At 38.5% G+C, this 25,424-nt stretch overlaps 2 non-coding genes across 2 annotated transcripts; both read right to left on the bottom strand.

Moving 5' to 3' along the window:
- Positions 1-3,773: 3,773 nt before the first annotated feature.
- Positions 3,774-3,882, bottom strand: LOC112787891 (small nucleolar RNA R71). The gene has a single exon (XR_003195277.1). It is a non-coding gene; the product is annotated as a small nucleolar RNA R71 (small nucleolar RNA).
- An 11,929-nt stretch (positions 3,883-15,811) lies between these two features.
- LOC112787824 (small nucleolar RNA R71) lies at positions 15,812-15,919 on the bottom strand. Its single transcript, XR_003195214.1, has one exon. It is a non-coding gene; the product is annotated as a small nucleolar RNA R71 (small nucleolar RNA).
- Positions 15,920-25,424: the final 9,505 nt, after the last annotated feature.

Raw genomic sequence — 25,424 nt, 5'->3', positions numbered from 1 at the left:
TAACTCTAGTAGTAAGTTGAAGCTAGGAAATAGAGGTACCTTAGAGATGAAGTAAAGGTTGAAAATGATGAGATTTTGGATGACTGTGTGTGGCCGGAATGGTCGAGATGTGTGTGTGGCCGAAATGGTCCAGATAGCAAGGTGATGAACGGATATTTTATACGCTTTTTGGCATCATTTTTATATAGTTTTTAGTATATTTTATTTAGTTTTCATTAAGTTTTTATAGGTTTTAGTGTTAAAATCATATTTTTGGATTCTACTATGAGTTTTTGTGTTTTTTTGCAATTTCAGGTATTTTCTGGCTGAAATTGAGGAGTTGGAGCAAAAGTCTGATTTAGAGACAGAGAAAGCACTGCAGATGTTGTCTGGATCTGACCTCCTTGCATTCGGAAGAGCTTTTCTGGAGCTATAGAATTCCAAATGAAGCCCTCTCAATGGCTATGAAAAGCTAACTTCCAGATCTTTCCAGAAATATATAATAGTCCATACTTTGCTTCGGATTAGAAGGCCCAAAACTGGCATCCAACGCCAGTTTCCTACCCCCTTCCAGGCGTCCAGCGCCCAAAAGAGCAGAGACCAATGTACAAACGCCCAAAGAGGACCCCCTAGCTGGCGTTCCACGTCTAGAGACCTCATAGCACGTGGATCTCATCAAAGCTCAGTCCAAACACTAACTAAGAGGGTCCCAGAAGTAAATTTTATCACTAGATAGACTGTTTTACCCTTACTAGTCATCTGTTTAGTATGTAAAGCGTATTTTACATAATCATTAGAGGAACATCATACCTCTTTATGCTATTTTCGAGTTTTACCTTGTGTTTTTTTATCAGTATGAGTTTCTAAACCTCCTAGATTGAGGGGAGGAGCCCTGCTGAGTCCTATGAATTAATAAAAGTATTATTGTTTCTCTTCGATCCGTGTTTGATTAATTCTAAGATATATATTCATTTTTCATCAATATGAATGCGTTGAATTGGCTCAAGGTTATCACATTCTACATGGGTTCAGAGTGCCTCTTTCGTCGGACAATGATGAACCACCAACTTGAATATACGTCTCTCAGACGGCTAATCCACGACTTCGTTGGAGACTTCTCGAGACATCAGTTTAGCCAATTTTCGGGGAGATTAGGGTCTCTGTGGTAGAGGCTAGAACTCAAGGTGCAGCATTCTCTGATCCGGAAGATCTGACCTTGTCTGTGGCATTTTACATAGGATCATTAAGGAGAATAAACTGTACAAGCTTCACCCTCAATCAGAATGGATCCGCACTAAACCTGGGATTCAGATCTGGAGGAGTATTGGCAGTTGCTCAAACCAGTGTCAATCACATATAGCCTGCCATTAAAGAAATCACTCATAAGCAAAGAGAGCAGTAATACCGGAATTAATTCAGAAAGGCAAAGCAATTCCAATCCTCAACTCTATCTTTAAAGTATTAGCACCCCATTATAATAATCTCACAAATATTTATCTATCAACCTTCTAATCTGCCTGACTAAGACCTGCAAGATAACCATAGCTTGCTTCAAACCACAATCCTCGTGGGGTCGACCCTGACTCACTCAGGTATTACTTGGACGACTCAGTGCACTTGTTGGTACAACAGTACGAAGGTGTGGGGATTCGTGCTACCAAGTTTTTGGCGCCTTGTCGGGGATTGTTCGAATTTGGACGAACTGACGGATTGTTTTTCTCCCTAGATCAGGTAATTTTTATTTTGTTTTGAGTCTTTTAATTTTTGTTTTCTTCTTTTCTGTTTTTCGAAAATATTAAAAATCTTTTTCAAAAATATTTTTCTTTTCTTTGTTTAATTTTTGTTCTTGGTTTTGAGTCTTGCATGTTCTTGTTTTCTGTTTTTCAATTACAAAAATTTTAAAACCTTTTTCATGCAATTTATTTTCAAGCATCCTTAGCTTTCTGTTTGAGAGTCTTTGTTTGTTTTCTTGATTAAGTCTTTTATTTTCTTCCTGTCTATTTTTTTTGAAAAATTTAAAACCATTTTCAAAAATATTTTTTATTTTCCTTGTTTAATCTTTGTTCTTAATTTGAGTCTTTTGTTTTTGTTCTTGTTGAGTTTTTCGTCCCTTTTTAGTCTTGCTTTCTAAAAAACTTTCAAAAATATTTTCTTTGTTTAAATCTTGTGTCAAGTCTTTAAGTTTGGTGTTTTCTTGTTATTTTTCTTTCAATTTTCGAAAATTTATGTTTGGTTTTCTAAAAATTTTAAGTTTGGTGTCCTTTTTATGTTCTTGTATTCTTTGAGTCTTTGAATTTCATTCTTTGTGTTCTTGTTAGTCTTCAAAGTGTTCTTGAGTCTTTTTTGTGTTTTGATCTTTAAATTTTTAAGTTTGGTGTCCCCTTGTGTTTCCCTCCAAAATTTTCAAAAACAAGGAGTATTAGATCTAAAAATTTTAAGTCTTGTATCTTTTACTTGTTTTTCTCTTTCATCATTAAATTCAAAAAAAATATCTTTTCTATTTTTAATTTCACTTAATTTTCGAAAATTTGCATTAAAAATTCAGATTTCAATTTCAAATTTTTATCTTATCTTATCTTAGTTTTCAAAATTTCAAAAAAATCAAATCTTTTAAAAAATTAAAATCATATCTTTTTCAAAAATCTAATATTTTTCAAAAATCTTATTTTATCTTTTTCAATTTTCAAATTTTAAGAATTCAAATTTCAAATTTCAAAATTAAAAATCTTATCTTTTTCAAATTTTAAATTTTAAAAATCAAATATTTTTCAAAAATTAAATTTCTTATCTTATCTTCTTCTAATTTCAAATCTTTTCTTATCTTATATCTTATCTCATTTTAAATTAAAATCTTTTCTTAATTAATATCTTATCTTCTCTCTCTTCTTTTTCAAAACCTCCTAACTAACTCTCATCTCTTCTTAATTTTCGAAAACTTCTTCCTTTTCTCTCTCTTCTATTTTCAAAAATTCACTAACTAATTTTAAAATTTTTTAAATTAATTAACTTAATTTTCGAAAACTAATTATTAAATAAAATAAAAACAAAAATATTTTTAATTCTTATTTATCTTATTTACTTATACTTCTTCTCTTCTCACTTCTATTTATTCGAATTACTTCCCTTCTCTATTCTTCCATCTTCACTTTTCTCTTTTATTCTATCTTCTTCTTCTTTCTTCACATCTCACTTTAAGGAGCAGCTTCTTGCCTATTGGTACAAAAAGCTTTCTTCTTTTCCTTCTTTTCTTTTCTTCTTGTTTATGACCAGGAACAGGGATAAAGAACCTCTTGACTCCTGATCCTGAACCTAAGAAGACTCTGAGGAGACATTTACAACAAGCTAGAGCACAACACTTTGAAAGAAACCTCTCAGAAAATTTTGAGCAAGAAAGAGAAGACATGGCTGAACCTCAAGAGGAGCCCAGAAAGGTTCTTGGTGACTTCACCATGCCTACCTCTTACTTTTATGGCAAAAGTATCTCTGTACCTGCCTTTGGAGCTAACAATTTTGAGCTTAAGCCTCAGTTAGTCTCTCTTCTGGAGCAAAACTGTAAATTCCATGGACTTCTATTGGAAGATCCACATCAGTTCTTAGCTGAACTCTTACAGATCTGTGATACTGTAAAGACTAATAGAGTTGATCCTGAAGTCTGCAAGCTTATGCTCTTTCCCTTTGCTATAAGAGACAGAGCTAAGCTATGGTTGGATGCCCAACCAAGAGAGAGTCTTGACTCTCGGAAAAAGCTGGTTAATGCTTTTCTGGCTAAATTCTTTCCCCCTCAAAGGATGAGCAAAATTAGAGTGGAAGTTCGAACCTTCAGACAAAAAGAAGGTGAATCCCTCTATGAAGCTTGGAAAAGATACAAGCAATTGATCAGGAGATGTCCTCCTAACATGCTCTCAGAATGGTCCATCATAGGCGTGTTCTATGATGGTTTGTCTGAGATGTCCAAAATTTCATTGGACAGCTCTTGAGGTGGATCACTCCACTTTAAGAAAACACCTGCAGAAGCAAGAGAACTCATTGAAATGGTTGCAAATAACCAGTTCATATACACTTTTGAAAGAAATCCTATAAACCATGGGATCTCTCATAAGAAAGGAGTTCATGAAGTTGATACTCTGAATGCCATATTGGCTTAGAATAAGATCTTGACCCAACAGGTCAACATAATCTCCCAGCATCTGATTGGAATACAAACTGCAGCTGGCAGTGCTCAGGAAGCTTCTCCTGAAGAAGAAGCTTATGATCCTGAGCAACCCACCATGGAGGAGGTGAATTATATGGGAGAACCCTATGGAAACAGAAACCTCAGCAAGGTTTCAATAACAATCAAGGTGGTTAGGAACCAGAATGGGTTCAATAACAGGCCACCATTCCCATCTTCTCAAGGAAATATGAAAACCTCTAAGCAGAGTCTTTTTGACTTAGTTACTCTAGTCTCCAGCCTCTCTAAGACCACTCATAGTTTCATTAATGAAACAAGGTCCTCCATTAGAAACTTGGAGGTACAAGTTGGTCAACTGAGCAAGAGGATCCCAGAGATTCCTCCTAAAACTCTTCCCAGTAATACTGAGGTAAATCCTAGAGAAGAGTGCAAGGCCATAACCATGGAGGTGAAGGCCGAATTGGAGGAGAATGGGGTGGCGTTGAACGCCAGTGAAGGAAATATCATTTGGCGTTTAACGCCCAATCTGGCAGCAAGCCTGGTGCTGAACACCAGTGAAGGACATATCACTGGGCGTTCAACGCCCATCCTAGCAGCAGAGCTGGCGTTCAACGCCAGCCAGAGAGCACTGGCCGGGCATTCAACGCCCAAACACCTAGGCTTTCTGGCGTTGAACACTAGTGAGGAACCCCTCAATGGGCGTTCAACGTCCAACCAGGTAGGCTTTCTGGCGTTAAACGCCAGTGAGGAACCCCTCATTGGGAGTTCAACGCCCATAATCCCAAGGAAGCTGGCGTTGAATGCCAACAAAGACATTCCTGCTGGGCGTTCAATGCCCAGAATGCTAGAGGGACTGGCGTTTAACGCCAGTCAGGGTGGACAGCAATGGAGTTCAACACTTAAAGAGCTCATAGAGCTGGTGTTGAACGCCAGTCAAAGCACACTCTTTGAGTACCTAAATCCCACTCAAGAATCCCCTAGCCCAGAACCAAAGGAAACCATAATGACCGTAGAGGTTCCTTTGCATGCACTTCTGCAGTGCATGAGTTCTAATGACTACTCATCCTCGGATAAGGATGAGGACACTAGGGAAGAGCAAGTTGCTCGGTACCTAGGAGCTCTTATGAACCTGAATGCCAAGTTATTTGGTACAAGGCCATTGGAGGAAGAACCTCCACTGCTCACCAAAGAACTCCATGCTTTGGTTCGACAAGAGCTACCACAGAAGCTTTCAGATCCTGGACGCTTTCTGATTTTTTACACCATAGGCACCATGACCTTTGAAAAGGCTCTGTGTGACCTTGGGTCAAGCATTAACCTCATGCCACTCTCTGTAATGGAGAAATTCGGCATCATTGAGGTGAAATCTGCAAACATCTCATTAGAGATGGCAAACAAGACAATGAAGATGCCATATGGCTTAGTAGAGGATGTCTTGGTAAAAGTTGAAAACCACTACATCCCTACAAACTTTATTGTCTTGGACATAGGAGAGGATGAGGATGACTGTGTCATCCTTGGAAGATCTTTCCTAGCCACAGCCAATGCTATCATTGATGTGGCTAAGGGAGAAATGGTATTCCAATTAGGAGAGGACTATATCTTATTCAAGATGTCCAATCCCAATTTTCCTTCTGATAAGAAAGAGACAACTATACAATACCTAGTGTTCCAACCCTCTCTTTCTGTGCAGAGCATAGCAGAGCCCCCAAACATCAATTCTAAGTCTGGTGTTGGGCAGCCATCAACAAGATCTAAGCACAAAAGTACTAAGAAGAAAGTACCTAAAGGCTGGAGGGACAAGAAAGTTTCAACTGAAGGCCTCTCACCTGGCATGAGAGTTGTCTTCACTAAGAAGCCAGCCTTACCACATACACTGAGTCGTGTCCTGTCTCTAGAGCATATGGAGCTCATTCATGGGAGAACAGGAAGAAAGTTCACTGTAAGGGGCAAAAATCTGAGCCCATACTCACCTCCGTAAGGAGCTAACCATCAAGCTAATGACGTTAAAAGAGCGCTTGTTGGGAGGCAACCCAACCTTAATTAATTATTTATTTCCTTTTATTCTATTTTTATTATTTTTAGAGTCATGATCATATGCAGCATTTAGAATAGAGACAGAATTTCACAGCAGTGAAAATAGAACACTCTAGATGGAGTGTTAAAGTTGAACGCCAGCCAGGGTATCCCTGCTAGGCATTCAATGCCCATCATGGGCAGCATTGCTAGCGTTGAACGCTAGCCAGAGAGCAGCCCCTGGCCATTCAAACGCCAATGCAGAGAAGCAGGAAATCTAAATTTCCTAGCCTCTCAGGACCTGTGGGTCCCACATCATCTTTCACCTATCCTACCTACCCCACTTACTTTCACACTTCCCCATACCCACTTCCCTATAAACCCTAGCCCAATCACATCCATACCACTTCCCCAAAACCATCATAACTCCCACCTACCCCCACCCACTTCAAAATCAAATTTCCCACCCAAAACCCACCCGATGGCCGAACATATACCCTTCCCCACTCCTATAAATAACCCTCTTCATAACCTTTCATACACACACCTCTCATACCCTACTACACCCACAAGGCCGAAAGCCCTCTCTCCCTCTATATCCTTCTATTTTCTTCTTCTACTCCATTCTTCTCCTCCACTTATTTTTACTCGAGGACGAGCAAAGTTTTAAGTTTGGTGTGGGAAAAGCATAGGTTTTTTTTCTTTCCATTACCATTCATGGCACCCAAGGTTGGAGACTCCTCTAGAAAGTGGAGAAGAAAGGCAGTAGCCACTTCTTCTGAATATTGGAAGATGGAGAGATTCATCACCAAAGCTCATCAAGACCACTTTTATGAAGTAGTGGTAGAGAAAAAAGTGATCACTGAGGTCCCTTTCAGGCTCAAGAAGAATGAGTATCCGAAAATCTGAAGAAAGATCCGGAGAAGAGGTTGGAAAGTCCTAACCAATCACATTCAGAATGTTGGAATTCTCATGGTGCAAGACTTCTATGCTAATGCATGGGTTACTAAAAACCATGACACTAGTGTGAACCCAAATCCAAGGAATTAGATCACCATGGTCCGAGGAAGAATCTTAGATTTCAACCCGAAAAGTGTGAGGTTGGCGTTCAACTTGCCTCTAATGCAAGGAGATCCTCATCCTTACACTAGGAGAGTTAACTTTGATAAGAGATTGGATCAAGTACTCTCAGACATCTGTGTGGAAGGAGCACAGTGGAAAAGGGATTTCCAAGGCAAGCCCATTCAACTAAGAAGGGTTGACCATAAGCCCATAGCTAGAGAATGGTTGGAATTCATCCAAAGATCCATTATCCCTACTAGCAATCGGTCAGAAGTGACTGTTGACAGAGCCATCATGATCCATTGCATTACGATTGGAACTGAGGTGGGTGATTCCTCAAGAACTGTACAAGGTAGCTGAGAAGCCTCACACCAATGCAAGGTTAGCATTCCCACACCTCATCTGTCATCTATGCAATTCAGCTGGAATGGTCATAAATGGAGATGTCTCCATTGGTGAGGATAAGCCCATCACCAAGAAGAGGATGGAGCAAACTAGAGAGCATGTACAAGAGCCTGTGCAGCTGCCTCAGTATGAAATCCCTGAGATACCTCAAGGGATGTACTTTCCTCCCCAAAGCTATTGGGATCAATGGCAAGCTTCTCTTGGAGAATTGAGCACTAACATGGAGCAATTGAGCATGGAGCATCAAGGACATGCTACCACCCTCAATGAAATAAGAGATCAAGCATCATATTGGATCCTCAAAGAGGAGCACTAGACGCCACCATTAAAGGTGGACTCGTTCTCTTTTACCTCCTTTCCTTTATTATTTTTCTGTTTTCTGTTCTGTTTTGTCTGTTCTCTTGTTCTAGTTGCATGATCATGTGCATTGATGTCTTAAAAGTTATAAAATGTTCCATATATCTTTCACCTTGCTTAAAAGAAAATTTTTATTTAAAATAATTGAGAGATACATAAATTTTAAATTTAAAATAAGAATAGTTTAATTATGTTGATGTGGTGTCATTTGCTTTTGTTTTCTGAATGTATGATTGAACAGTGCATATTTAAAGCTGAAATTTTAGAATGTTGGCTCTTGAAAGAATAAGAAAAAAGGAAAAGTATTATTGATAATCTGAAAAATCAATAAAATTGATTCTTAAAGCAAGAAAAAGCAGCAAAAAAGAAAAATAAAAAGCATGTTGCAAAGGAAAAAAATTTTATGCACGCGAAAAAGAAAGAAAAATGGCAAAAAGAAAAAAATTATAAAGCAGAAAAATCCATTACTGCCCAAAAATGCAGAAAAAAAGGGCAGATTGAAAAAGTCAATAACCCTTTAAACCAAAAGGTAAGGGTAAAAGGACCCAAGGCTTTGAGCATTAATGGATAGGAGGGCCCAAAGGAATAAAATCATGGCCTAAACGGCTCAATCAAGCTGTCCCTAACCATGTGCTTGTGGCGTGAAGGTGTCAAGTGAAAAGCTTGAGACTGAGCGGTTAAAGTCGTGGTCCAAAGCAAAAAGAGTGTGCTTAAGAACTCTGGACACCTCTATCTGGGGACCCTAGCAAAGCTGAGTCACAATCTGAAAAGGTTCACCCAATTAAAGTGTCTATGACATTGTTGTATCTGGTGGTAATACTGGAAAGATGGAAACTCAGGTGCAGTCGACTTCACCCGAAGTTGATATTTGAGAGTCGTTAAATGATTTGACTAAATTTTCATCTAACGGCTCTCAGATATCAACTTCACGTGAAGTCGACTTCACCTGAGTTTTCACCTACTGGAAAACAAGGTGCTTAGGGTCACGGCCAAGACTCTGAAAGCTGTGTTCAAGAATCAAAATAAGATTAACTAAGAGAGTCAATAATATCATCTGGATTCTAAGTTCCTAAGGATGCCAACATCTCTGAGTTTCGATGGATAGTGAGGTGCCAAAACTATTCAGAAGCAAAAAGCTACTGAGTCCCGCTCATCTAATTGTAACTAAGCTTCATTTGAAACTTAGAAATTTATTTGTATCTTAATTTTATTTTTTATCCTACTGTGTTTTTAGTTGTTTGGGGACAAGTAACAGTTTAAGTTTGGTGTTGTGATGAGCGGATATTTTATACGCTTTTTGGCATCATTTTCATATACTTTTTAGCATATTTTATTTAGTTTTTATTAAGTTTTTATAGGTTTTTATTGTTAAAATCACATTTTTGGATTCTACTGAATTTTTTTGTTTTGTGCAATTTTAGGTATTTTTTGGTTGAAATTGAGGAGTTGGAGCAGAAGTCTGATTCAGAGACAGAGAAAGTACTGCAGATGCTGTCCGGATTTGACCTCCTTGCATTTGGAAGAGCTTTTCTAGAGCGACAGAAGTTCAAATGGAGTGCTATCAACGGCTATGGAAAGCTAACTTCCAGAGCTTTCCAACAATATGTAATAGTCCATACTTTGCTTCGGATTAGAAGGCCCAAAACTAGCATCCAACGCCAGTTTCCTGCCCCCTTCCAGACGTCCAGCACCCAAAAGAGCAGAGACCAATATACAAACGCCCAAAGAGGACCTCCTAGCTGCCGTTCCACGCCCAGAGACCTCATAGCATGTGGATCTCATCAAATCTCATCCCAAACACTCACCAAGTGGGTTCTATAAGTGAATTTTAGCACTAGATAGACTGTTTTACCCTTACTAATCATCTGTTTAGTATTTAAAGTGTATTTTACATAATCATTAGAGGAACATCGGACCTTTTTATGCTATGTTTGAGTTTTACCATGTGTTTTTTATCAGTATGAGTTTCTAAACCTCCTAGGTTGAGGGGAGGAGCCCTGCTGAGTCCTATGAATTAATAAAAGTATTACTGTTTCTCTTCGATCTGTGTTTGATTAATTCTAAGATATATATTTGTTCTTCATCAATATGAATGCATTGAACTGGCATAAGGTTATCACATTCTACATGGGTTCAAAGTGCGTCTTTCATTGGACAATGATGAACCACCAGCTTGAATATACGTCTCTCAGATGGCTAATCCACGACATTATTGGGGACTTCTCGAGACATCAGTTCAGCCGATTTCTGGGGAGATTAGGGTCTCTGTGGTAGAGGCTAGAACTCAAGGTGTAGTATTCTTTGATCTGGAAGATCTGACCTTGTCTGTGACTTTTTGAGTAGGATCATTAAGGAGAATGAACTGTACAAGCTTTACCCTCAATCAGAATGGATCCGTACTAAACCTAGGGTTTAGATCTGGAGGAGTATTGGCAGTTGCCCAAACTAGTGTCAATCACATATAGCCTGCCATTTAAGAAATCACTCATAAGCAAAGAGAGCAGTAATACCGGAGTTAATTCAGAATGGCAAAGCAACTCCAATCCTCAACTCTATCTTTAAAGTATTAGCACCCTATTATAATAATCTCACAAATATTTATCTATCAACCTTCTGATCTGCCTGACTAAGACCTGCAAGATAACCATAGCTTGCTTCAAACCACAATCCTCGTGGGATCGACCCTGACTCGCTCAGGTATGACTTGGACGACCTAGTACACTTGCTGGTACAACAGTACGACGGTGTGGGATTCGTGCTACCACAAGGTCTGGGTGCGATCCTGCTTGCGTGTTAACTTGAAAATGTGTTCGGATGACAAGTTGAGGATGGAAGTTCCCTCTCTTGTCGTGATGTAGATGTGGGGAAGGTGGAAAGCCACTCTCCTTCGTATTGTTTTCCCCACATTCTTCCCTGGTAACAAGGTGGAAAAGCACACTCCTTCGATGTGGAAAGGCACTCTCCTTCGTGAAACCTCCAGGAGAAGATGGAAAATCACTCTCCTTCGTTTATGATCCTCTTGGAGATGCGCACCCTGGAGACAAATGTCTGGGTTAGCTACCAGATGTGTCGGATTTTGGCAAAGTAACCGACGCGTGAGCTCACGGCTAGTAGGATAGACATTCACCATATGCATTTGTGTGATTTTGTCTGATTGTGCATTATGCCTAAATGAGTATAACATGCTAACTGTTATACTTGCTATTTGTATTACTTGCATCCTACTTGTGTGTGCTGTTGTTTGTTTGTCTTTGTAATTTCACTAGAGACGGAGGAACGGAGGGAAAGCGGAGAGATTTAGGGTTTTAGCTGAGTTTTAGGTAGATCTTAAGGAAATTGGTTAAGTTTAGAAAGCCTTAGAGAGCCACCCTGACTTATGGTTTCTGCTTTATTTCTTTAAGCTTTATATCTAAGTGTCGGCGTTCTAGGATTGTCTCTGGCATTCCCAAGACCTTATATATTATATGCATGGCACCTTTACCATGCTGAGAAACCCCAGTTCTCATTATATACTGTGTTGTTATTTTCAAATGCAGGTCAAGAGACACTTCACTAGGCATCTGGACTTCTGAAGCGAAGTGGTTCCTGGGTTTCCTTTGTGTTATATAGTTTATGTTTATATGTACTTAACTTTCTCTTAGAATAACTTGTTTATTTTGTACCTCCTAGAGGTTTATGGAGAACTAGGATTTTATGTATGTATTTTGGTCTTCGGGCTATGTTTATATGTACGTAAATATTCTCCGGCCAGCCTTGGCTTTGCAGGCTGAGTTAGGAGCTAGTTATTTTGTATCCTTGACTCTCTATTCTCACTTTTTGTTTAGTTATACTTATGAACTTTAGCTTTCTTAGCATGCAGGTTATCTCGTATCCTGAGCGTTGCTGATGAGCGGATAATTTATACGCTTTTTGGCATTATTTTTAGGTAGTTTTTAGTATAATTTAGTTAGTTTTTACTATGTTTTTATTAGTTTTCAAGCAAAATTTACATTTCTGGACTTTACAAGGAGTTTGTGTGTTTTTCTGTGATTTTAGATATTTTCTGGCTGAAATTGAGGGACCTGAGCAAAAATCTGATTCAGAGGCTAAAAAAGAACTGCTTATGCTGTTGGATTCTGACCTCCCTGCACTCGAAATGGGTTTTCTGGAGCTACAGAAACCCAATTAGTGCGCTCTCAATTGCGTTGGAAAGTAGACATCCAGGGATTTTCAGAAATATATAATAGTTCATACTTTTTCCGAGTTTTGATGACGCAAACTAGCGTTCAAACACCAACTTCCTGCTCTATTCTGAAGTTAAAGCCAAAACTGAGTTACAAGCTGGAGTTAAACGCCAAAACTGGCACCAAAGCTGGCGTTTAACTCCAAGAAAAGTCTTTGCATGTGAAAGCTTCAATGCTCAGCCCAAGCACACACCAAGTGGGCCCGGAAGTGGATTTCTACATCATTTACTCATTTCTGTTAACCCTAGCTACTAGTTTAGTATAAAAACTACTTTTAGTGGTTTATTTTATATCTTTAGATCATCTTTTTGACCATCTTTGTATCACTTTTGATCTCTTGATCACGTTTAGGGGGCTGGCCATACGGCCATGCCTAGACCTTCATGACTTATGTATTTTCAACGGTGGAGTTTCTACACCCCATAGATTAAGGTGTGGAGCTCTGCTGTTCCTCATGAATTAATGCAAAGTACTATTATTTTTCTATTCAATTCAAGCTTATTCTTATTCTAAGATATTCACTCGCACTTCAACCTGATGAATGTGATGATCCATGACACTCATCATCATTCTCACCTATGAACACGTGCCTGACAACCACTTCCGTTCTATCTGCAATAGCTTGAGTGTGTATCTCTTAGCCTCCATTCCGAAAGATCGGAGTCTTCGTGGTATAAGCTAGAATCAATTGGCAGCATTCTTGAGATTCGGAAAGTCTAAACCTTGTCTGTGGTATTTCAAGTAGGATCTGGGATGGGATGACTGTGACGAGCTTCAAACTCGCGAGTGTTGGGCATAGTGACAGACGCAAAAAGATCAATGAATCCTATTCCAACATGAGTGAGAACCGACAGATGATTAGCCGTGCGGTGACAGCGCATTTGGACCATTTTCACTGAGAGGACGGAAGGTAGCCATTGACAACGGTGATCCCCCAACATACAGCTTGCCATGGAAAGGAGTATAAATGTTTGAATGAAGACAGTAGGAAAGCAGAGATTCAGAAGCAACAAGCATCTCCATACGCTTATCTGAAATCCCACCAATGAATTACATAAGTATTTCTATCTTTATTTTATATTTTATTTATATTTTAATTATCAAAATCTCATAACCATTTGAATCTGCCTGATTGAGATTTACAAGATGACCATAGCTTGCTTCAAGCCGACAATCTCTGTGGGATCGACCCTTACTCACATAAGGTTTTTTACTTGGACGACCCAGTGCACTTGCTGGTTAGTTGTGTGGAGTTGTGAAAAGGAGTTGAGATTATAATCTTGCGTACCAAGTTTTTGGCGCCGTTGCCGGGGATTGTTCAAGTTTGGACAACTGACAGTTCATCTTGTTGCTCAGATTAGGTAATTTTATTTTATTTTTAAGCCTTTTATTTTCGAAAAAAAAAATTTTTAGATAAATTATTCTATGACTTCTGAATTTTTAAGAATGAATTCTAGAGTTTCAGATGATGCTTTTATCATCACAGGAGCTAGTTGATTCCCATCAATTTAGCTGTTGTATGTAATGTCCTGCTGAAGCTTGGCTAGCCATGTCTAATCTTTTTAGACTGAAGCTTTAGACTAACATTGCATGATTCCTGGAATTCTTATTAAAAATTTTGAATTTCTTATTTTTCTTTTTCCAAATAATTTTTGAAAAATCCAAAAAATTTTATAAAATCATAAAAACAAAAAATTTTGGGTTTCTTGTTTGTGTCTTCTGTCAAATTTTAAGTTTGGTGTCAATTGCATGTTTTAATTTTTCTCAAAATTTTTGGAAACTCATGCATTGTGTTCTTCATAATCTTCAAGTTGTTCTTGATGAATTTCTTTGTTTGATCTTTAAATTTTTCTTGTTTGATGTCTTTTCTTGTTTTTCATATGCATTTTCAATATGTTAGTGTCTAAACATTGAAAATTTCTAAGTTTGGTGTCTTGCATGTGTTTCTTTTCTTAAAAATTTTCAAAAACATGTTCTTGATGTTCATCTTGACATTCAGAGTATTCTTGGTGTTCATCTTGACATTCAAAGTGTTCTTGCATATTTTTCTTGTTTTGATTCATAATTTTTATGTTTTGCATCATTTAGTTGTTTTTCTCTCTCCTCATAAAAATTCAAAAATAAAAAATATCTTTCCCTTATTCTTCTCATAAATTTCGAAAATTTGGTTTGACTTAGTCAAAAAGTTTTAAAATTTAATTATTTCTTATTAGTCAAGTCAAATTTTCAATTTAAAAATTCTATCTTTTTCAAATCTTTTCAAAAATCAAATCTTTTTCATTTTTCTTCTTTATTTTCGAAAATTTCAAAATTGATTTTCAAAATCTTTTTGTTATTTTTATTTCATATTTTCCAAAATCTTTACTAACAATTAACGTGATTGATTCAAAATTTTAAGTTGTTACTTATCTAGTAAGAAACGTTCAATCTTTAAATTTTAGAATCATATCTTTTTGTTTCTTATTAGTCAAGTAATTAACTTTAATTTCAAAAATCAAATCTTTTTAAATTTCTTTTTCAAATGATTTTCAAAATAAATTTCAATCATATCTTTTTCAAAACTTAATTTCAAAATCTTTTCTAACTTCTTCTCTTTTCAAAATTTGATTTTCAAATCTTTTTCAATTAACCACTTGATTTTTTTGTTTGATTTTAAAAGTTTTCTATTTCAGTCATATCTTTTTCAAAACCACCTAACTAATTCTCTCTCTCTAATTTTCGAAAATCCCCTATCCCTTTTTCAAAAATTCCTTTTAATTAACTAATTATTTTAAATTTTAATTTTTATTTTATTTCTTCTCTTAATTTTCGAATTTTAACTCAAAATTTAAATAAAAACAAAAATATTTTTTTTTATTTTAAACTAATATTCGAATTTCTGCCCTCTCTCATCTCTTTCTATTTATTTATCTATCTACTAATACTTCTCTTCTACTCATAATTCGAACCCCTTCTTCTTCTCTGTGCTCGAATTTTTCTCTTCCCATTCTTCTATTCTTCTCTTCTTCTACTCACATAAAGGAATCTCTATATTGTGACATAGAGGATTCCATATTTTCTTTGTTCTCTTCTCTTTTATATGAGCAGGAACAAGGATAAAGGCATTCTTGTTGAAGCTGATCCTGAACCTGAAAGGACTCTTAAGAGAAAACTAAGCTCTGAAGAGGACCTAACTGAAATTTTCGAAACAGAGAAAACAACTATGGCCGAACCCAACAACAACAATGCAAGGAAGGTGCTTGGTGATTTCACTACACCAACTTTCAATTTCTATGGAAGAAGCATCTCAATTCCTGCCATTGGAGCAAACAACTTTGAGCTTAAGCCTCAATTAGTTTTTCTAATGCAGCAGAATTGCAAGTTTCATGGACTTCCAATGGAAGATCCTCATCAGTTTTTAGCTGAATTCTTGCAAATCTGTGACACTGTCAAGACCAATGGAGTTGATCCCGAGGTCTACAGGCTTATGCTTTTCCCTTTTGCTGTAAGAGACAGAGCTAGAACCTGGTTGGATTCACAACCTAAGGAAAGCCTGAACTCTTGGAATAAGCTGGTCAGTGCTTTCCTGGCCAAATTCTTTCCACCTCAAAATATGAGCAAGCTTAGAGTGGAAATCCAAACCTTCAGACAGAAGGAAGGAGAGTCCCTCTATGAAGCTTGGGAAAGATATAAGCAATTGATCAAAAGGTGTCCTTCTGACATGCTTCCAGAATGGAGCATCATATGTATATTCTATGATGGTCTGTCTGAGTTGTCAAAAATGTCATTGGACCATTCTGCAGGAGGATCTCTTCATCTGAAAACCCCTACAGAAGCTCAGGAACTCATTGAAATGGTTGCAAATAACTAGTTCATCTACACCTCTGAGAGGAGTCCTGTGAACAATGGGACGCCTCAGAAGAAGGGAGTTCTTGAAATTGATACTCTGAATGCCATATTGGCTCAGAACAAAATATTGACTTAGCAAGTCAATATGATTTCTCAGAGTCTGAATGGATTGCAAGCTGCATCCAACAGTACTAAAGAAGAATCTTCTGAAGAAGAAGCTTATGATCTTGAGAACCCTGCAATGGCAGAGGTGAATTACATGGGAGAACCCTATGGAAACACCTATAATCCTTCATGGAGAAATCATCCAAATTTCTCATGGAAGGACCAACAGAAGCCTCAACAAGGCTTCAATAATAATGGTGGAAGAAATAGGTTTAGCAATAGCAAGCCTTTTCCATCATCTTCTCAGCACCAGACAGAGAATTTTGAACAAATCCATTCTGGCCTGGCAACCATAGTCTCTGATCTATCCAAGACCACACTAAGTTTTATGAATAAAACAAGGTCCTCCATTAGAAATTTGGAGGCACGGGTGGGTCAGCTGAGTAAGAGGATTACTGAAACTCCTCCCAGTACTCTCCCAAGCAATACAAAAGAAAATCCCAAGAGAGAGTGCAAGGCCATAACCATGACCAACATGGCCAAACCTGGAGAGAGTGAGGAGGACGTGAGTCCCAGTGAGAAAAGCCTCATGGGATGTCCTCTGGATAGAAAAGAGTTTCCCTTTGAGGAACCAAAGGAATCTGAGGCTCATACAGAGACCATAGAGATTCCATTGAACTTCCTTCTGCCATTCATGAGCTCTGATGAATATTCTTCCTCTGAAGAGGATGAAGACATCACTGAAGAGTAAGTTGCTAAATATCTAGGAGCAATCATGAAACTGAATGCTAAGTTGTTTGGTAATGAGACTTGGGAGAATGAACCCTCCTTGTTCACCAATGAACTGAATGCATTAATGAGGCAGACATTACCTCAGAAGAAACTGGATCCCGGAAAATTCTTCATACCTTGTACCATAGGCACCATGACCTTTGAGAAGGCTCTGTGTCACCTGGGGTCAGGGATAAACCTCATGCCACTCTCTGTAATGAAGAAACTTGGAATCTTTGAGGTACAAGCTACAAGAATCTCACTAGAGATGGCATACAAATCAATGAAACAGGCTTATGGATTAGTAGAGGATGTGCTAGTGAAGGTTGAAGGCCTTTACATCCCTGCTGATTTCATAATCCTAGACACTGGAAAGGATGAGGATGAATCCATCATCCTTGGAAGACCTTTCCTAGCCACAGCAAAAGTTGTGATTGATGTTAACAGAGGAAAGTTGGTCCTTCAGTTGAATGAGGACTACCTTGTATTCAAGAATCAAGGTTCTCCTTCTGTAACCATGGAGAGGAAGCATGAAAAGCTTCTCTCAATACAGAGTCAAACAAAACCCCCACATTCAAACTCTAAGTTTGGTGTTGAGAGGCCTCAACCCTGCTCTGATTATCTGTGAGGCTCCAAGAGAGCTCACTGTCAAGCTATTGACGTTAAAGAAGCGCTTATTAGGAGGCAACCCAATGTTATTTAATTATATCTATTTATTTTTCATTGTTATTTTATGTTTTCTTTAGGTTGATGATCATGTGAAGTTACAAAAACAACTGAAAAATAAAAAACAGAATGAAAAATAGCATTAAAAATAGCTCACCCTGGAGAAAGAGCTTACTCTCGTTTAAACGCCAGAAATAGGCACCAGATTGGCGTTTAACGCCAGAACAAAGCACCAAATTGGCGTTGAACGCCAAGAAAGGGAGAAAAGCTGGCGTTAAACGCCAGAAACAAGCAGCAACCTGGCGTTTAACGCCAGAAGTGCACTCTAAGGGCATTTTGCACGCCTAAATGGAGCAGGGATGCTAAGTCCTTGACCCCTCAGGATCTGTGGACACCACAGGATCCCTACCTACCCCACCTCTTCTTCTCTCTTCTTCACACCTTTTCATAACACTCTTTCCCAATATCCTTCACCAATCACCTCATTCACTCTTTCCCAAAAACCCCACCTACCTCCAAATTCAAAATTCTTTCCCTCCCAAACCAACCCTAATACACGAAACCTAACCCTTCCCCCACCCCTATATAAACCCCTCACCACTCTTTCATTTTCACACATTATAACTACTACTTCTACCCCTTGACCGAACCACATATCTCCCTCCATCTCCTCTATTTTCTTCTTCTTCTTCTACTACTTTCTTTCTTCTTTTGCTCGAGGACGAGCAAACCTTTTAAGTTTGGTGTGGTAAAATCATTGCTTTTTATTTTTTCATAACCATTAATGGCACTTAAGGCCAGAGATACCTCAAGAAAAAGGAAAGGGAAGGCAATTGCTTTCACCTCTGAGTCATGGGAGATGGAGAGATTCATCTCAAAGGTCCATCAAGACCACTTCTATGAAGTTGTGGTAAAAAAGAAGGTGATCCCTAAGGTCCCTTTCAAGCTCAAAAGGAGTGAGTATCTGGAGATCTGACATAAGATTAGAAGAAGAAGATGGGAAGTTCTCTCCAATCCTATTCAACAAGTCGGAATCTTAATGGTTCAAGAGTTCTATGCAAACACATGGATCACTAGGAACCATGATCAAAGTATGAACCCAAACCCAAAGAATTGGCTTACAATGGTTCAAGGGAAATACTTAGATTTCAGTCTGGAAAATGTAAGGTTGGCGTTCAACTTGCCAATGATGCAAGAAAATGCACGTTCCTACACTAGAAGAGTCAACTTTGATCAAAGGTTGGACCAAGTCCTCATGGACATATGTGTGGAAGGAGCTCAATGGAAAATTGACTCAAGAGGCAAGCCGGTTCAATTAAGAAGGCATGACCTTAAGCCTGTGGCTAGAGGATGGTTGGAGTTCATCCAACGCTCTATCATTCCTACTAGCAACCGATCCAAAGTAACTGTGGATCGGGCCATCATGATCCATAGTATCATGATTGGGGAGGAAGTGGAAGTTCATGAGATTATACCTCAAGATCTCTACAAGGTGGCTGACAAGTCCTCCACTTTGGCAAGGTTATCCTTTCCTCACCTCATTTGTCACCTCTGCAATTCGGCTGGGATTGTCATAGAGGGAGACATCCTCATTGAAGAGGACAAGCCCATCACTAAAAAGAGAATAGAGCAAACAAGAGAGCCCACTCATGGACCTCAATAAGAGCATGAGGAAATTCCTTGTCATGAAATCCCTGAGATGCCTCAGGGGATGCACTTTCCTCCACAAAACTATTGGGAGCAAATTAACACCTCCCTAGGAGAATTAAGTTCCAACATGGGACAACTAAGGGTGGAGCACTAAGAGCACTCCATCATTCTCCATGAGATTAGAGAAGATCAAAGATCTATGAGGGAGGAGCAACAAAGGCAAGGGAGAGACATAGAGGAGCTCAAAAGCACCATTGGTTCTTCAAGAGGAAGAAGACGCCACCCTCACTAAGGTGGACCCGTTTCTTAATCTCCTTGTCTATTTATTTTCTCTGTTTTCATTCTCTATGCTTTATGTTTATTTATGCTTGTGTCTTTATTACATGATCATTAGTGTCTAGTGTCTATGCCTTAAAGCTATGAATGTCCTATGAATCCATCACCTTTCTTAAATGAAAAATGTTTTTAATCACAAAAGAATAAGAAGTACATGATTTCGAATTCATCCTTGAAATTAGTTTAATTATTTTGACGTGGTGACAATACTTTTTGTTTTCTGAATGAATGCTTGAACAGTGCATATTTTTGAATTTGTTGTTTATGAATGTTAAAATTGTTGGCTCTTGAAAGAATAATGAAAAAGGAGAAATGTTATTGATAATCTGAAAAATCATAAAATTGATTCTTGAAGCAAGAAAAAGCAATGAAAAACAAGGCTTGCGAAAAAAAAATGGCGAAAATAAAAGAAAAAAAAAGAGAAAGAGAAAGAAAAAGCAAGCAGAAAAAAGCCAAGAGCTCTTTAAACCAAAAGGCAAGAGCAAAGAGCCAATAACCCTTTAAACCAAAAGGCAAGGGTAAAATAAAAAAGGATCCAAGGCTTTGAGCATTAATGGATAGGAGGGTCCAAAGGAATAAAATCCTGGCCTAAGCGGTTAAACCAAGATGTCCCTAACCATGTGCTTGTGGCGTGAAGGTGTCAAGTGAAAAGCTTGAGACTGAGCGGTTAAAGTCGTGATCCAAAGCAAAAAGAGTGTGCTTAAGAACCCTAAACACCTCTAACTGGGGACTTTAGCAAATCTGAGTCACAATCTGAAAAGGTTCACCCAGTTATGTGTCTGTGGCATTTATGTATCCGGTGGTAATACTGGAAAATAAAGTGCTTAGGGCCACGGTCAAGACTCATAAAGTAGCTGTGTTCAAGAATCAACATACTGAACTAGAAAAATCAATAACAGTATCTAAATTCTGAGTTCTTATAGATGCCAATCATTCTAAACTTCAAAGGATAAAGTGAGATGCCAAAACTGTTCAGAGGCAAAAAGCTACTAGTCCCGCTCATCTAATTGGAGCTAAGTTTCATTGATATTTGGAATTTATAGTATAGTCTCTTCTTTTTATCCTATTTGATTTTTAGTTGCTTGGGGACAAGCAACAATTTAAGTTTGGTGTTGTGATGAGCGGATAATTTATACGCTTTTTGGCATTGTTTTTAGGTAGTTTTTAGTATAATTTAGTTAGTTTTTACTATGTTTTTATTAGTTTTCAATCAAAATTTACATTTCTAGACTTTACAAGGAGTTTGTGTATTTTTTTGTGATTTCAAGTATTTTCTGGCTGAAATTGAGGGACCTGAGCAAAAATTTGATTCAGAGGCTGAAAAAGGACTGCAGATGCTGTTGGATTCTGACCTCTCTGCACTCGAAATAGATTTTCTGGAGCTATAGAAACCCAATTCACGCGCGCTCAATTGCGTTAGAAAGTAGACATCCAGGGCTTTCCATCAATATATAATAGTCTATACTTTTCCCGAGTTTTGATGACGCAAACTGGCGTTCAAACACCAACTTCCTGCCTATTCTGAAGTTAAACGCCAGAATTGAGTTACAAGCTACAGTTAAACGCCCAAACTGGCACCAAAGCTGGCGTTTAACTCCAAGAAAAGTCTCTACATGTGAAAGCTTCAATGCTCAGCCCAAGCACACACCAAGTGGGCCCGGAAGTGGATTTCTGCATCATTTACTCATTTCTGTTAACCCTAGCTACTAGTTTAGTATAAAAACTACTTTTAGTGGTTTATTTTATATCTTTAGATCATCTTTTTGACCATCTTTGTATCACTTTTGATCTCTTGATCACGTTTAGGGGGCTGGCCATACGGCCATGCCTAGACCTTCATCACTTATGTATTTTCAACGGTGGAGTTTCTACACCCCATAGATTAAGGTGTGGAGCTCTACTGTTCCTCATGAATTAATGCGATTGTTTTTCTATTCAATTCAAGCTTATTCTTATTCTAAGATATTCATCTGCACTTCAATCTAATGAATGTGATGATCCGTGACACTCATCATCATTCTCACCTATGAACGCATGCTTGACAACCACTTCCGTTCTATCTGCAATAGCTTGAGTGTGTATCTCTTAGCCTCCATTCCGAAAGATCGGAGTCTTTGTGGTATAAGCTAGAATCAATTGGCAGCATTCTTGAGATCCAGAAAGTCTAAACCTTGTATGTGGTATTCCGAGTAGGATCTGGGATGGGATGACTGTGACGAGCTTCAAACTCGCGAGTGTTGGGCGTAGTGACAGACGCAAAAGGATCAATGGATCCTATTCCAACATGAGTGAGAACCGACAGATGAATAGCCGTGCGGTGACAACATATTTGGACCATTTTCACTGAGAAGACGGAAGGTAACCATTGACAACGGTGATCCCCCAACATACAGCTTGCCATGGAAATGAGTATGAATGATTGAATGAAGATAGTAGGAAAGCAGATATTCAGAAGCAACAAGCATCTCCATACGCTTATCTGAAATCCCACCAATGAATTACATAAGTATTTCTATCTTTATTTTATATTTTATTTATATTTTAATTATCAAAACCTCATAACCATTTGAATCTACCTGATTGAGATTTACAAGATGACCATAGCTTGCTTCAAGCCGACAATCTCTGTGGGATCGACCCTTAGTCACGTAAGGTTTATTACTTGGACGACCAAGTGCACTTGCTGGTTAGTTGTGCGGAGTTGTGAAAAGGAGTTGAGATTATAATCGTGCGTACCAAGTTTTTGGCGCCGTTGAGATCACAATTTCGTGCACCAGTTGCGCCTTTATTTCAGGATTTCGTTTTACCATTTTTCATGTCTCCTAGTTAAATATCCTTTTCAATATATATATATATATATATATATATATATATATATATATATATATATTCACTTTTAGAGGTCTTAATACCTTACCACCTCAGTCTTATGACTTAAGCATAAGATTAAGTGTGGTAGGGTGTTACAGAGATCACCCCGACAAGACAACAAACAAAGAAGCTAGCCTCAGGGAAAACCTAAAGGAGCAGCTCATTGATCTATTAAGGGAGAACTCCGACCACTTTACATGGAAAGTCTCTGACATTCCTGACATCAATCCCATCCTAATGTCCCACAAGCTCGCAATATACCCGAACTCCCGACCTGTCCAATAAAAATGTCGGAAGCTTGGGCCAGAGAGGACGCATGTTGTGGAGGAGTAGGCATTGTTAGAAGCAAGGTTCATACGGGAAATTAAATATCCATTGTGGCTAGCTAATATCGTTTTGGTAAAAAAACAAAATGGGAAGTAGAGGATGTGTGTGGACTACACCGACCTCAATAAAGCTTGTCCCAAGGATTCTTATCCTCTCCCACGCATTAACGCTTTGGTCGACTTAGCCTTAGGCTACCAATACTCGTCCTTCATGGACGCTTACTCGGGATACAACCAAATCCCGACGTACAAACTGGACCAGAAAAAGACCTCATTCATAACTTCAAAAGGCAACTACGCCAACTACTGCTACGTAGTAATGCCTTTTGGACTAAAGAACGCAGGGACTACATACCAGTGATTAATAAACAAAGTATTCTCTTCTTGAGAAAACTCATGGAGGTATACGTAGATGACATGCTCGTCAAAACCAAAGAGGACGCGACATTGTTGCTTGACCTCTACGAAGTGTTCTCTACCATAAGGGAGCAAGGAATGAGGTGGAACCCCTCTAAATACACCTTCATGGTAAAAGCTGAAAAATTCTTGGGATTCATGCTGACCCAAAGAGGCATAGAAGTGAACTGGTGCATAAGTTGTGAATCACACTTTTCACAACTCGTACCACTAACCAGCAAGTGCACTGGGTCGTCCAAGTAATACCTTACGTGAGTAAGGGTCGAATCCCACGGAGATTGTTGGTTTGAAGCAATCTATGGTTATCTTGTAAATCTCAGTTAGGAAGTCAATTGTGTTGATCAGTTGAATTGTGAATAAACAAGAGAGCATGGATTGAAGGTTACTTGTTATGCAGTAATGGAGAATATGTTAGAGTTTTGGAGATGCTTTGTCTTCTGAATCTCTGCTTTCCTCTGTCTTCTGATTCACGCACGCGCGTCCTCCTATGGCAAGCTGTGTGTTGGTGGATCACCGTTGTCAATGGCTACCATCCATCCTTCCAGTGAAAATTACGCTCACGCGCTCTGTCACAGCACGGCCAATCACCGGTTGGTTCTCGATCCGGTTGGAATAGAATCCCTTGATTCTTTTGCATCTGTCACTAACGCCCAGCCTTCATGAGTTTGAAGCTCGTCACAGTCATTCGATCATCGAATCCTACTCGGAATACCATAGACAAGGTTTAGACTTTTCGGATTCTCATGAATGCCGCCATCAATTCTAGCTTATACCACGAAGATTCTGATTAAGAGATCTAAGAGATACTCATTCAATCTGATATAGAACAGAGGTGGTTGTCAGGCACACGTTCATGGGTTGAGAATGGTGATGAGTGTCATGGATCATCACCTTCTCTACAGTTAAGCGCGAATGAACATCTTAGATAGGAACAAGCGTGTTTGAATGGAAAACAGAAATACTTGCATTAATTCATCGAGACACAGCAGAGCTCCTCACCCCCAACAATGGAGTTTAGAGACTCATGCCATCAAAGAATACAAAGTTTAGATCTAAAATGTCATGAGATGCAAAATAAGTCTCTAAAAGTTGTTTAAATACTAAACTAGTAGCCTAGGTTTACAAAAAATGAGTAAACTATGATGGATGATGCAGAGATCCACTTTTGGGGCCCACTTGGTGTGTGCTGGGGCTGAGATTTAAGCAATTCACGTGCAGAGGCCATTTGTGGAGTTGAACGCCAGTTTTTGTGCCAGTTTGGGCGTTCAACTCCAGCTTTTGATCCTTTTCTGGCGCTGGATGCCAGAATTAGGCAGAGAACTGGCGTTGAACGCCAGTTTACGTCATCTATCCTTGTGCAAAGTATGGACTATTATATATTGCTGGAAAGCCCTGGATGTCTACTTTCCAAAGCAATTGGAATCACGCCATTGTGAGTTCTGTAGCTCCAGAAAATCCACTTTGAGTGCAGGGAGGTCAGAATCCAACAGCATCAGCAGTCCTTTTTCAGCCTGAATCAGATTTTTGCTCAGCTCCTTCAATTTCAGTCAGAAAAATACCTGAAATTGCAGAAAAACACACAACTCATAATAAAGTCCAGAAATATGAATTTTTCCTAAAAACTAATGAAAATAAACTAAAAATTAACTAAAACATACTAAAAACTATATGAAATTACTCCCAAAAAGCGTATAAAATATCCGCTCATCACAACACCAAACTTAAACTGTTGCTTGTCCTCAAGTAACTAGACAAATAAAATAGAAGACTAATAGGTTGAGAAGAAATAATATCTCAGAGTTTTTGAATGAAGCTCAGATTCTAATTAGATGAGCGGGGCTAGTAGCTTTTTGCTTCTGAACAGTTTTGGCATCTCACTTTATCCATTGAAACTCAGAGTGATTGGCATCTATAGGAACTCAGAATTCAGATAGTGTTATCGATTCTCTTATTTCAGTATGATGATTCTTGAACACAGCTTCTTTATGAGTCTTGGCCGTGGCCCTAAGCACTTTGTTTTCCAGTATTACTACCGGATACATAAATGCCACAGACACATAACTGGGTGAACCTTTTCAGATTGTGACTCAGCTTTGCTAAAGTTTCCAATTAGAGGTGTCCAGAGTTCTTAAGCGCACTCTTCTTTTTGCTTGGACCTTGACTTTAACCGCTCAGTCTCAAGTTTTCACTTGACACCTTCACGCCACAAGCACATGGTTAGGGACAGCTTGGTTTAGCCGC

This window comes from Arachis hypogaea, chromosome 20 (assembly GCF_003086295.3).
Source record: "Arachis hypogaea cultivar Tifrunner chromosome 20, arahy.Tifrunner.gnm2.J5K5, whole genome shotgun sequence".
Lineage (NCBI taxonomy): Eukaryota > Viridiplantae > Streptophyta > Magnoliopsida > Fabales > Fabaceae > Arachis > Arachis hypogaea.
This window is presented reverse-complemented; position numbering and strand designations above follow the sequence as displayed.